General features: G+C 47.7%; 1 protein-coding gene and 1 long non-coding RNA gene across 6 annotated transcripts in view; one reads left to right on the forward strand and one right to left on the reverse strand.

The window, feature by feature from the left end:
* Positions 1 to 14,444, forward strand: part of UBE4B (ubiquitination factor E4B) — a 121,424-nt gene that overhangs the window by 21,224 nt on the left and 85,756 nt on the right. The gene's annotated exons all lie outside the window — the stretch shown is intronic.
* Positions 3,310 to 14,444, reverse strand: part of LOC131810433 (uncharacterized) — a 43,954-nt gene continuing 32,819 nt past the window's right edge. The window contains exon 4 of one of the 2 annotated variants that reach the window (XR_009345575.1): positions 3,310 to 4,512. This is a non-coding gene — a long non-coding RNA (uncharacterized LOC131810433). Of the gene's footprint in view, positions 4,513 to 5,347; positions 5,507 to 14,444 lie in introns of those variants that run through there. The other variant, XR_009345574.1, reaches the window with a different exon arrangement.

The following is a 14,444-nucleotide window of genomic DNA, read 5'->3' on the forward strand; positions in this document are numbered from 1 at the left end:
GCGAGGACATGTGAAGAAAAATAACGGGAAGAGAAGTGGAGCGTCAGTGGGCACAGGTGTCAGTGGCTACTTTTCTTCGTACGGTAGTTGCAGAATGACAGACTTTGCTCTGTCACTTGTTTTCTTTTTCCTTCTTTTAAACCATTTACTAATCTTTTCTAATCAAACACTTACTATAACAAGTTACCTTTTTTTTTCTTGGTCTTTTCTTGAAAAACATGTTTTGGCTTTTTTGGCATGCCAGAAATGATGATAATGACCGCAGTAATAGCTAAGGTGGCCAGCACTTCGGATGTGCTAAACACGTCACATGGATGACAACTGTGTGACCCCAGGAAGGGACGGTATGGTCAGGGTTCTCACTTTATATGTGCATAGGGAGGGCGATGCTCAGTCACAGGCCCAGGGCCGGTTGAGCTCTCCCTGCCTGCCCGATGTCCAGAAAACAGGGGTCTTGCTTGAGCAAAACGCAGTCCTGAGCAGCCAGAGTTCCCTAGGAAGACACGAGGGATGTATCTTTGCCCTTCCACTGCCCTCCAGACTGGTCTACTGCCCTCCAGAAGTATTAGAAGTACCCACCTCCCCCGCCCCCCACTTTGCTGAAGGGACAGCCCCTCCACATTCCCACTAGGTGACATTGTCTTCTGCTTTCCAAAGAAATCGTAGTAGTCAGGCACTTTTCCCTGGTCCTTTTACCTCCCTCCTTCGTTCCCACTAACTTCTTTCCACGTTCAGGCCATGAAACCTGCCTCTTTCTGATAAAAATAACTGCGGTAGTGGTAGAGGGGAAGTGTTTATGGGGTGCCAACCCCTGTTCTAAGTGCTGGATTTTTTTTCAAAAGATTTTATTTATTTGACACAGAGAGATCACCAGTAGGCAGAGAGAGAGAGGGGGAAGCAGGCTCCCCGATGGGCAGAGAGCCCGATGAGGGGCTCGATCCCAGGGCTCTGAGATCATGACCTGAGCCAAAGGCAGAGGCTTGACCCACTGAGCCACCCAGGCACCCCTGAGTGCTGGATTTTTCTGTTTTCTGTGTAGCACAGCGTCTTCGTCGGTGTTCTTTTCTGTCCTGTTTTGCCGTGTGCCTGGCTTTCTGGGTAATCATTCGGTCTTCTGTCTTCCTGCCCTATCCCTTTTGACTCGGAAGCTCTGCAGCTCACACTGGTGGTAAAATCAGCAGGAGGCCCCGTCTGGTCCTGTCCTCTTCTCGCACCATCGCTTTATCCCTGTCCTCCCCTTTCACAGACCAGACCCTTACAGGAGTGGGGCTCCCGGGCCCTCCTTTTCCAGAGCCTTTCCTCCATGTGCTTGTTGGCACAGTTCCCCCTTCATTGCTACATCCATACTGCCCTCGCTAAGATTGCCAGACCCTGGGCACTTCTCAGAACATGTCCTTTAACCTCTCTTTGGCCTGGTGATCTCTTGGACCCTGGTGATCATGATCTTTGGCAAGCGTCTTCTGGAGGCCATGGGTATCTGGCTTTCTTACTTTCCCGTGTCCATTGCGGACTGCTCTTTCCCAGTACAGCCTAAAGGATGTTTCTCAGGACTCTGTTCTTGGTTCTCCTTTTGTTTCCTACCTTCCAGGTGCATTTGTTGAATGAATGAATGAATGAATGAATGAATGACTAGCCTGTTTGGGGGCATTCGTTTTATTTATTCTCTGGGCTCTGTGGTCCATGCTTAGTTTTGAGTGTTCAGGAGGTAGCCAAGTTCTGCCCTCTTGGTACCTAGAGTTTCTGCCAGTACCTACTGTACTGAGTACCTGCTGAGTACTTCCTGATGACCCTCCGGTCCCCTTCCGGGTCCTGTCCTCTGCTTGAGATGTGCCAACAGATCTCCAGCTTCCCCAGTGTGGTGGACAGAACATGGCTTTTCTTTTTTTTTTTTTTTTTTAAAGATTTTATTTATTTATTTGACAGAGAGAGATCACAGTACACAGAGAGGCAGGCAGAGAGAGAGAGGGAAGCAGGCTCCCTGCTGAGCAGAGAGCCCGATGTGGGACTCGATCCCAGGACCCTGAGATCATGACCTGAGCCGAAGGCAGCGTCTTAACCCACTGAGCCACCCAGGCGCCCCAGAACATGGCTTTTCAACCTGCCGTGCTTCCTTGCGTGGCTCTGCTTGCGGGGTGGCGGGGTAGGGGGGGGGGGTCACTGGAAAGCTACTAAACCTCCCTGTGGCTCAGTGCTTATGGAGAGTAATGCTGGGGGCATGTTTTAACAGCGGATTGAATGAAGACTATGCAGCCCATGCATGCCCTGAGAGTAATTTTTAATCTTTTCTAGAAAGGGACTCCTTTGAAAAGCTAATGAAAACCGGAGGCCCTCCTGACCCTCCGGATTGAACCTGCCCTTGGTACTCTATCTTAAATCAGTCCACAGCAGCAAGGGTGATGTGTGGGTCTCCTCATGGGGCCCCCTCTAAAATTGCTTTCTCTGAATCGTCCTGCGGCAGGAAGCCTCTGCAGGTACATGGGTTTGTGTGGTCAGTCACACACTGTGTTGATACATGCCTGTAACGTGCACGAATCTCTCTTCTGGCTTAGTGTTATTTTTTGTGTCTTCATTTTACTTCTGTCCTAATGTCCTTGTCTGTTTGATTTTAAGATAAGTTGAAAATATGTCTTATGTGTTGTTAATCCTGAATCTAGTTGCTAGAACAAGGAAACGGAAACCATATCCATACCTATGTCTGTCTGTCCATCCGTACCCGTGTCAGCTGCCTGTAGGGCAGTATTCTGTCTGGGCGTTTCTCCAGGCACCTCAGCGCAGAGTGCAGTCGGAAATCACCTTCTCTTCTCAGAATGTCCTTTTGTAGTCTCAGTTTTAGGGAATGGTACCATCTGTTAAGGCCTGAAATCTAGACTCCATTCTTCCTCCTCACATGTCACTTGCAAATAATGACCAAGTTCTGCTGATCGAACACATGAAATATCGCTGGAACTGTCCCTTCCACGGTCCCCGTCACCCAGGCTTGCTTTGTCCCACTCCAATCCATTCTCCACGTAGTAGACAGAGTGATGTGTTTTTAAAAGACAAATCTGACCCAGTTACTCCCCTGCTTGAATCCATCAGCATCTCTTCCTCGCCTTTATGGAAGAGTCAGTCTGAGGATAGTGTCAGACCTCACCGCGAGCGTGTCTCAGCCTGCCTTGTAGCGTGCCGTGGCCGCACACACTCACCCCTAAACAACTCAGGATTCCCCCAAACGCCATGTGTTCTCATTGAGCCTCAGCCTTCGACAGTGCTCCTCTGTCAGTGCTCCTCTGTCCCATCACCTGACCAGCTCCTCCGACCTGTCTTGAAACTCCAGTCCGGTGACGTGCTGCATAGCGTGCGAGCTCGTATGTTGCTCGATTTTCCAAATTACTGCCTCGGATGATTGGCCATGCTGTTAACATACAGTCGGTGTAACTGAATTTGAATCCTGAAAACCCACTCGGGAGAAAAGCGAGGTGATGCTCCTCCTGCAGGCGGATGACGGAGAGCACCCTGGGGAGCTGAAGTAGTCACACGCGTACGCGCAGGAAGTAACAGAACGACTCATTTGATTTATGAGATTTATTTTAAGGGTGCAGGGGTCTTCTTTCTGAGCCCAAGGACAGAAGGACGGCTGGGCCACGGGAAGAGACCGGAACCTGGAATCCAGATGCCGCCTTTGCCTTGGCTTCTGCTTGGTGATACTCAGTGCCTTGTGTGCACTGTCCGTGACCTTCCCCGTCCTCACTCAGCAGCCCCGGAGACTCCGGCCTCGCGCCTGCTCTGTGCAGCTGAGCCCCAGCTAGAGAAAGCACGAGCCGTGCTGGGGCATCTCCTTTTCCTCTCAGCTTCTTACTCCGGGAATTTTCAGATCCGCAGAAAGGTTGACCGAGTCACCCAGATGCATCAGTTTTTGGTGTTGCCTTTTGGCTGTGTTCACTTCAGTGCTGTCAGTACGAATGTGCCTGTATACATGTGTGCACGCACCCGGACCTGTCTACGTGTGTTCATGTGTATGTATGTACGTACACATACCTGTTGGTTTTGGATGGACTGTTGGAAAGCGTGGAGAACCATAAAGCAGAGAACAATAAAGCGGAGATAGTAGGTGGTAAGAGAAGGCCTCACTGGGAAGTAGCATTTGAGCCAAGAGCTGAAGAGGGGATGCTGGGCAGTTACTTGGGGGGGCGTGTGCGGTAAGTGACCCGTAACGTCACATATGCGGTGAATTGAAAAGACTCTACTATACCAGACGGTGTTCTTGTTGGGATATTCACTGCCCCTTCCTGGGGGAGAGCTCTCTGTCTCCACCCAGCTGCCTTAAGTTGTGCCTGTGTGACTTGTTCTGGCCAATGAAATGTGAGCAGAAGTGACCAGGTCCCTTCCGGCCAGTCCAGCCTGTGGCCCGTGGAGGCTCCGCTGTCATCCTGGCTGTCGGAGCGAGGGTGATCTGGAGCAGAGCTGCACTTCCACCGGAATGTTTTCTGGTTTTATAGGCATGGCAGGAAATAATGATGATTTCGTTTTCTTCTTCAGAAATTGTGGGAAAGGAGAAGAGGGGAAAAAATAGAAACTTATTATGTATCCTTGCCATTTTCATTTATGTGTAATTTGCACTTAATAATAATATCCATTGTAATGTAAATATGCCCAAATGGAATTATTGTGTGTGTCCTTTTGCAACCTGTGTTTCCAACTTAATTTTAAAAAGTACTGTGGTAAAACAACGTATAAAAATAGTTCCCCTTGGGTCGCCTGGCTGGCTCAGTGGGTGGAGCCTGCGATTTTTGATCTTGGGATGTGAGTTTGAGCCTCACATTGGCTGTGGAGATTGCTTAAAAATAAAATCTTTAAAAAAGAAAATCCTCCTTTTAAGAGCAGGAGATCGTGAAGTAAATAGAAAACACGTTGGGGGTTCCCCGGGCGGTTCTGTTGGTTGAGCATCTGCCTTTGACTTGGGTCATGATCTTGGGGTCCTGGGATCCATTCCCTGCATCGAGTTCCCTGCTCAGGGTGGAGTCTGCTTCTCCCTCTCCCTCAGCCTGTCACTCCCTGTTTGTGCTCACTCGCTCTCTCTCAAATAAATAAATAAATAAAATCTTAAAAAAAAGAAAACACATTGTTTTCTTTTAAAGATACAGCATTATTGAGCTCCCCTTGTGTGCACATGTGTATGGATGCATGTGCGTGTGCATGCGTATGTACGTGTGTATGCACGTGTGTACGTATGCACTGTGTGTGTGCGCAGGTGTGTGTGTACGTATCTGTAACATCCCCATGAAGTGATAACAGATACCCAGCCTGAGCTGGGGTCTGAGTTGCCCTCCTTTGTGACTTTTCCACTCCCGTTGGGTCTCGTGCAGACCTTACCATGCTGTATCCCAGTTGATGGGTTTTGTCCATGTCTTTTCCCGCGTGGATCTGGAAATCCTTGAGGGTGGGGCTTACTCCTCGGGCGTGGTCCGCTTTTGAGCCCCTGCTACAGTGACTTCAGAGCGCCTAATCAGCCAATAAGGGACTGCATCTGGGGGGAGCAAGATTATGTTCACAAAGTGTCATTTTTGTTTGTTTTATTTGCTGGTAATCTGTAGACTTTGGACCAGAAAATAGAAATGTTCTTTATTTCAGTGTGGGCGCTCATCAAAGAGGGAGCTTGCAAATAGTCCAGTGTTCATAGAGTTGGATACAGTATCTGAAATAGTAACGTTAACGTATACGCTCATTAACTCATAACTGATAATGAACAAGTTCTGGGTCTTGAGCGGAATGAGGCCGTCTCTATGTGCAGGTCCCTGCAACTTCAGAAGGGCTTTTCTGCTGTAAAGCTCAGTGGGGTGTGGTTCATATGGGGCACTCCAGAGGTAGACTGTCCTGGCTCTTCTTTTTTTTTTTTTTAAAGATTTTATTTGTTTATTTGACAGAGATCATAAGTAGACGGAGAAGCAGGTTCCCTGCTGAGCAGAGAGCCCGATGCGGGGCTCGATTCCAGGACCCTGAGATCATGATCTGAGCCAAAGGCAGAGACTTAACCCACTGAGCCACCCAGGCCACCCCCCACTCCCCCGACTGTCCCGGCTCTTAGCTCCTTTTTCATTTTCTAGCTATGTCACCTTGAGCAAGTCACCTTATCTCTTTGAGCTTAGTTTCCTCATCTGTAAAATGGAAAGATAAATAAATGGACTGATCTCTTTGGGTTATTAACTAGGTTTATAAACTGTGCAGCCCTTAGAATAGCATCTGGCGCATGGTTTAAGGGCCGAGTAAGTGTTAGTCATATTATTAAAAATTATTGTTTTGTCTTTGAGTTTCCAGCACCCTTCTGGAAGTCGTTGTCAGTGACTAACCTTGAAAACTTTATTATCTGAGTGCTCAGTTAGCTTCCTGTCCGCAGGAGAGCTGATGGGATTGTATTGAGAAGTAAGAAGCGAGTTACTTGTGTTCATTTGAAATCTTTGAAGGAGAATTTAAGTCACTTCTTGCCATAGTGTTAAGATTGAAGCAAAAAGAATTTTTGCAGGGGTGCCTGGCTGGTTCAGTCTTGTAGAACATGGGACCCTTAATCTCAGGGTCCTGAATTCAAGATCCACATGGGGTATGGAGCCTATTTAAAAAGAAAGAATTTTTCTGTAGTTTTGGCCTAATGTATATAGGGTGACAGCAGATTGAACTTGATACATTTTTTCAAATGGAGGGAGGGATTTAGATGGCAAGAGTCTTGGAGCTTTTGAGTGAAGATTAATTTAAAATAGTGAATTTTTAAAAGGCAGCTGGTGAATTTTGGGTCACAGAGGTGTGATGTTCACTTTTTTTTTTTTTTCTAAGATTTTTAATTTTTATTTATTTATTTGACAGAGAGACAGTGAGAGAGGGAACATAAGCAGGGGAAGTGGGAGAGGGAGAAGCAGGCTCCCTGCTGAGGAGTTTGATCCTGATGCTGGGCTCGATCCCAGAAACCTGGGATTATGACCTGAGCCGAAGGCAGATGCTTAATGACTGAGCCACCCAGACGCCCCTGATGTTGAGATGTGACTTTTTTTTTTTTTTTTTTTTTTTTTTTTTTTTATCAGAGAGAGAGACGGGGAGAGCGAGCACAGGCAGACAGAATGGCAGGCAGAGACAGAGGGAGAAGCAGACTCCCTGTTGAGCAAGGAGCCCGATGTGGGACTCGATCCCAGGACGCTGGGATCATGACCTGAGCCGAAGGCAGCTGCTTAACCAACTGAGCCACCCAGGCGTCCCGAGATGTGAATGCATTTACTTTGAGATACAAAATCAGCAATAATCAAAATAAGTGGTATCTCCAGGACACCATTCTAAGGAGTAAATATTCAAACGTGTTTATGTTGGAATTTAATTTTTTAAGAGTATTAAAAGATGCTTCTGTGGAATGACTGTTTACTAAATTTAAAGCAATGATTTTGGATTTACCGCCCCCCCCCCCCCAAAAGAAGACCCCGCTAAAAATGAGAGGAAGAGTCGGGCCTATCCTGTCAGAGCCTCTGCCCCACATCACTGCAGAGGCCCTTGCTGGTTTGAACAGTAGCTGTTTTGAATCTATTTTTAGTTGATCAGGAACGTGAGAGTAGGAAATGCATCAGAATCGAACAGTTCTGGGGAAAGCCCTATTTTAATGCCACTTGTGAAATGAGAACTCACATGGTCAAGACCAGAAAAACTCTAGAAATGAGATTTCATGATCTGTATGTTTGGGTTTGAATTGTGGCCTAGGACGTAAGTTGCAGAATTGGAAGCTCCTTTTATATGCTTTTGCTGTTTTCTCTTTGTGACATCTGGGAAAACTGAATTATTGTTTAAGAGAGGTTATACCGATCTTACATGCTTAGTTTGTTAAAAAGTAGACTAAGCAAAGAGAAAAAAGTTCAATAATAATTTGATGTGCCAAGCTATTTTTAGTTTGTGTCTCACATGTTGTGATGTTCTGTTTGTGATAAAAGTGAGGTCACATCTCTTAATAGTCAAATTAATGAGATGATCCCTCATACCTTCAGATGCTCACAGCCATCTTCCAGCAGTCGCCTGTCTAGATATTCCCTGGGTCTTCCCGCCGCTAAACCAGTTCATGGCCAGTCCTGTCTTAGAAAGTGGTCCGTCTCCTGAAGGGCACGGTCCTCCGTGGAGTACGGTGCAGGCAGCCCAGAGCGCTGGCCCTTCTGTGGCTCCTTCTCCTCTTCCCAGTAGGTCTTTAAGATGGGGGTGGGTGAGGACAGGTTTTATCAGTCATCTCCGACCAGTTCGTGTCATGCACGGACCTGCCTATGTTCCTCACTGACCTCCTCTGTCTCTGTTAATAGTCCACACTGTATTTCACAAAGTCCTGATTCTTCATTCTCCTTTCTCTCTCTCTCTCTTTCTGACCTGTGTTTTGCAGAGTGCTGGGGATAGGGATTGGGGAATGCCAGCGCGGTGGAAATCTTTCTTGGAAAACTCCCTTCCTTCAAGCCCGTTTATTGCCATGAGCCAGGACATTTATTCTCTGTTCACCCAGAAGAACCATTTAAGTATAACATCTCAGGCTGAACTTGACACCAGATTGAAAAGTGGCTTTATATATATATATATATATATATATTTTTTTTTTTTTTCCAAAAACACCATGTGTGCTTTTTCAAAGTAATGATAATATTAATTCCTGAACAGTAAATTTTATGTGCAAAAGACATTTTCTAGCACTTTTCATTTATTCTTTCATTGATTCACAGCTGCTCAGAGAGCGTTTTCTGTGTACCCAGTACTCTTCTAGGCACCAGTAAGGTATCAGAGAGGAAACGGAGAAGTCCTTGCTTCGAGAAGCCTAGAGTCGGGGAACAGTGAATGAGCAGTGCTTAAAGAACATCACATGTGTAGGAGGTCAGATACAAGCCGTAGAGATAAGTAAAGTAGGGCGCAGGGCTTGGATGCTGGTTTTCCCACTACTCTGTGGAGGCTACAGTTTTTACCCCCATTGTACAGTTGTGGACACTGAAGCCCAGAGAGGGTTAAGTGACTTATCTTGATTCTACCTAAATAGTAAGTGGTAAAAGTTGAACTTGAATTTGAAATCAAGCATGGGCTCCTAAGTTAGCTGCCTTTAAGGTACTGAAACTCAGCTTCAGGCAGATCTGTCCAAATGCTGGTTTCTGTAAAACTTTTAGTCTCCCTTCATCAGGCCTTCCGTTGTATGGGTGTGTATAGATAAACACATTTTAAAGATTTTATTTATTTTGGAGAGAGAGAGCAGGAGGAGGAGCAGAGGGGGAGGGAAGGGAGAAGAATAACAAGCAGACTGTGCACTGAGTGGGGCGCCTCGCGTGGGATTCCGTCCCATGACCCCGGGATCGGGACCTGAGTCCAAACCAAGAGTCAGACACTTGAACCAACCGATCCACCCAGGAGCCCCTAGATAAACACATTTTAAAAATTAAAAGTACTGGGTGCCTAGGTGGCTCAGTTGGTTGGGTGACTGCCTTCAGCTCAGGTCATGATGCTGGAGTCCTTGATCGAGTCCTGCATTGGGCTCTCTGCTTGGTGGGGAGTCTGCTTCTCCCTCTGATCCTTCTTCTCATGCTCACTCTTTCTCAAATAAAATCTTAAAAAAAAAAAGTTAAAAAAATTAAAGTACTACTTTGAGTATCAGATAGGTAAGATATTTTAATTATTATTTATTTATTCTTTTATGCTAAATGAAAAAAAATATAGAATCCACACAAAAAAAGTAGCACTTGTAGGCCTTGAAGGACAAGTACAATTAATTATTTAAAAAACTGAACCACGTTTGGGACACCTGGGTGGCTCATCCATTTAAGCATCTGCCTTTGGCTCAGGGCATGATCCTGGGGTCCTGGGATCGAGCCCCACATGAGGCTTCCTGCTCAGCGGGGAGCCCGCTTCTCCCTCTGCGTGCCCTTCCCCTTGCTTGTACTCTTTCTCTCTGACAAATAAATAAATAAAATCTTTAAAAACAGTTGTATCATGTTTGAGGGGCACTAGGGTGGCTCAGTCAGTTAAGCGTCTACCTTCGGCTCAGGTCATGGTCTCCGGGTCCTGGGATTGAGCCCCACATCGGGCTCCCTGCTCAGAGGGGAGCCTGTTTCTCCCTCTGCCCTGCCTCCCTCTCTCTCTTGCTTGCTCTGTCTCTTCTCTAGTAAATAAATAAAATCTTTCTAAACATTATTTATTTGTTTATTTTTGAAGATGTTATTTATTTATTTGTGAGAGAGGGAGAGCACAGAGGAAGAAGCAGACTCCCTGCTGAGCAGGGAGCCCAACATGGGCTTCGATCTCAGGACCCCAAGATCATTCCCTGAGCCAAAGGTAGACTTCTCACCGACTGAGTTGCCCAGGTGCCCCAATAAATAATGTCTTTTAAAAAATGAAATTACGTCACGTTCAAAACATAGAGAAGACTCCATTCGACATTGAGGTTGTGAGAAACCAGGTACATACCTGGCAGCCACTGCCCACACGGCAGGCTTGCGGCCAGGGCATTTCCCACCGCGCGCACCTGCGAAACTGGCGTCAGTTACAGAACAAGGCCGACGGTGGCAGCCTGGGCACCTGCCCACACCTCTTCTCTCTGTCCGTGAACCTGATACAGATGGAATCACGCGGTCTGTACTGGTTTACATCTGGCTGCTTCTGCTCCATACTGTCGCGAGCAGCACCCGGACTGCCATGTGGACCCGAGCTCCCTCACCGGCTCGCCCCCTGGGTTCCAGAGTGGGACACACCGCCCTGACTTTGTCCTCACCTGGGGTTGTCAGGGCGCTTCTACAAACACACGCCACCCTGTAACAGCTGCCTGGGCAAGCTCTGTGGGGAGTTTATTATCCCTGCTTCCCCTCTGGGAAGGAGTTAAGTATGTTACCCAAGACGACAGCGAGCACGGCCAGTCTGAGGGGGCACCAGCATGCACGCGTCCTGCCAGATTGCCAGTTCCTGTCCCTCCGCCGCAGCCACCTTTCCTGTCACATCGTGCATGTGACACCACTGGGGTCTGCATCCACCTGTGTTCAGACGCTTGCATCTTTCCTGCTCTCCTCGGCAGGGTGCACTCAACTCCCCACCCCTACCCACTTTTGCTCTTCTGTTTTTTTTTTTTTTTCTCTTACGGTAGAAAGTCTCCAAAATCGGTGCTTGCAGTCTCCCAGGCTTGATTGGAGCTGCTTTTATTTGTGAGAGAGGGAGAGCACAGAGGGAGAAGCTTTCCACGCCTGCATTCCTCCAAACAGGCCTTGACAAGGCCTTCAGCTCCCACCTCTTTGCCAGTTCCGACGGTACCTGTCCATCTTCGTGTGGCTCGCCTGTCCACGGCATGACGTTACTCGCCATGGCAAGTCTCTGACTGGTTTCTAGGAAGGCAGGGTCAGTCCTCCTGGTGAACCTGGAGGCCTCCCGACACCATTCTCAGACTCCTCTTTGGTGTCACCTCCCCTCCCTTGCCCCACGTCAGTTGTTGGTGTGTTGGCGGGCTCCGTCCTCGGACTCCTGAATCACTGTCTGCACGCGCTGCCTCGGTGACCTCATCCCTGCTCACGGCTCTCCGTGCTGTCTGGAAGCCAGCAGCTCTGCAAGGGGCGTCCTGACCTGCCCTCTGTCCCGCACATCGGATCCTGTTTTCATTTTAATTGCTGTTTATTTAATCACTATTTATTTCTTTATTTTTAAAAGATTGTATTTATTTGAGAGAGAGAGAGTGCACAAGCAGGGGAGAGGCAGAGGGAGCAGGAGAACTGGGGACTTGATCCCAGGACCCTGTGATCATGACCTGAGCTGAAGGCAGACGCCTCACCGTCCGGGAGCCACCCAGCCGCCCCCTAATTACTATCTTATACTCAATTAAAAGTCATAGAATTCACATGAAGATAACGTCATCTGCGTGGTTAATAATCATGTGTCTAAAATAACTTTATCTCCTCCCTCCCTCCATGTTTCCTACCATCGTCTTTGTCTCCGTAAACCGATTTGGTGAGTTGCTCAGGCCCAAGACATCGGTATCAGCCTTATTACCTCCTTTGGTTCTGTCCCGCTTCCACCCGGTCCCTCTGCAAATCCCGTGAGCTTGTGCTCTGCCTTCAAAGCGTATCGCAGCTGATCACCCACCACGGTCCTCACGGCCACCCACCCAAGTTCAGGGTGTCGGTGTCCTCCTAAGTGCCCTCACTGCCTATTCCCTTTCTCCCCTAGCAGCCACAATAATACTTGAAAATGTAATTATGTCACTCTTTTTTTCTCCATAGCAGCCAAAATAATAATTCAGAAATGTATGTTGAATTATGTCACTTTTCTGGTCAAAACCCCCTGGCGGCTTCCCAGTGTTTTCGCCACGGCCTACGAGGCCCCTTCATGCCCATGATCTCATCATCTGCTCTTTATTTCTTACTCATCTTGTTCCAGCCACACAAGGCTTGCTGACCTTGAACATGAGCCACCCCCCCCCCCCATACTTCCCAGATACCCACCTGGTTGCCTTCCTCTATTCCTTCGTGTTTGCTGATGCCCCCATTAGTAGAGACGCCTTTCCGTCCACCGTACGTAAAAATCGCAGCACCCTCCCCTCTCCTTACGTGCCCTGCTCTCCCTCCCTCCCTACTTTATTTCTCTCTGGTGGTGTTCATAACCCGCTGGCATTCTTTTCGTCCATTTGGCTCTTGTCCTTTTGGCCTCTGCTAAAATCGGAGCGCCACGAGAGCAGAAACTCTTAGTTTACTCTTCTGTACTTGATGGGTGTTTTATTTGTTGAATGAGTGGCTGTCTGAAGAGGAGTCAATGTCAGACGTCGGAAACTCTGTCTGAGCTTTGACTGTTCAGTTCAACATTCTTCTGTGTGGCTTGAATCCTTCGTCTGTCTTGATTCGATGTATTCCTTTTTCCCATTGTTCAGTACGTACAGACCTGTTCCGTGCCTGGCACTACGCTCAGTGCTGGAGATACACCCATGAAAACAACACAGACGTGCTTTTCTCATGGCGCTTCCATTCTAATAGGGAAACAGATAGTAAGCAAGACAGTAAGAAATAGATAAGGTAATGAAGGGGCCCCTCGATGGCTTGGTTGTTAAGCATCCAGCTCGGTTTCAGTTCAGGTCATGATCTTGGGGTCGTGGGATCAAGCCCCACATGGAGCTTCACACTCAGCATGGAGTCTGCTTGTCCCTCTGCCTCTGCCCCCCACCGCAGGTGCATGGGCATGCACGCCCTCCCTCTCAAATAAATCTTAGAAAACCCAAAAGAAATAGATAATGTAATTATAGACCTTGCAGAGTGCTTGGAGCATGTGATCAGAAGGCTACAGCGTCAGTGCGTGTGGAGGGAAGGATCGTTCTAGGTAAGTGATCAGGGAAGTCCTCTAGGAGGAGGTGATACTTAAGCTGAGAATGGCAGGAAGAGAAAGAACCAGCCATGCCAAGAATTAGAAGATTGTGTCTAGGCTTAAGGAATTGCAAGTGGCTGAAGGCTAACGATGGGGCCGGTGTGGCTGGCGCCTTGTGTGGTTTACCGTGAGCCTGGAGAGACCCCCAGGGGCTCCACAGGACACAGGGACGACTTGGTTTTTATTCCAAGTGCAGTGGGAAGCCGTTGAATGGTTTGAGCAGGGGAGGGTGGTGTGTGTTTTTAAAGAATTACTGTGATGGCTGAGGCTTAACCCACTGAGCCACCCAGATGCCCTGATTATTCATTTATTTTTTTGATTTGTAATCTCTGCCCCCAGCATGGGGCTTGAACTCCCAACTCTGAGATCGAGTCGCATGCCTAACCAACGGAGCCATCCAGGTGTCCCTCAGGGTTTATTTTTAAGCAGTAAGACCCAATCTTTCCTTCAGGGTGAATAACCAGACAACTTCAGGATTTTGTGGAAGTTCGTTGATAGGTGTATTTGTAGCTGGGGCATAGGAATGGGCTCCTCAACTTTGGGGTCAAGAATCAGAACGTCTGGGGCGCCTGAGTGGCTCAGCAGGTTAAGCCTCTGCCTTCAGCTCAGGTCATGATCTCAGGGTCCTGGGATCGAGCCCCGCATCGGGCTCTCTGCTCAGCAGGGAACCTGTTTCCCCCCCCCTCTCTCTGCCTGCCTCTCTGCCTACTTGTGATCTCTGTCTGTCAAATAAATAAATAAATAAAATCTTTAAAAAAAAAAAAAAAAGAATCAGGATGTCCTTGGATGTCTGAACAACAGAAAGAACAGGTTGTCTGCAGTGTCAGGATGACAGATGCTTAGTTCAGATGCGGTTTGTCCTGGTCAGCACTGTGGTGGGTTGACTTTTTCATTTTCCTTATTAGTGATGAAATGAGTGTAGCAGCCTAGTTGGTTTGCTTCTTGGATGGCTGAGTAGAGCTAGACGCTTATCACAGTGGTTAGATATCCTCACTGCATGGCACAGCAGGTGGTCAGTGAGTTTATTGTCTGGTTGTAAATTAATGATTATCAAAATGTGAGGGAAGCATTTTCGGAATCCACTGGGATTTTGT

Source organism: Mustela lutreola, chromosome 10, assembly GCF_030435805.1.
Source record: "Mustela lutreola isolate mMusLut2 chromosome 10, mMusLut2.pri, whole genome shotgun sequence".
Lineage (NCBI taxonomy): Eukaryota > Metazoa > Chordata > Mammalia > Carnivora > Mustelidae > Mustela > Mustela lutreola.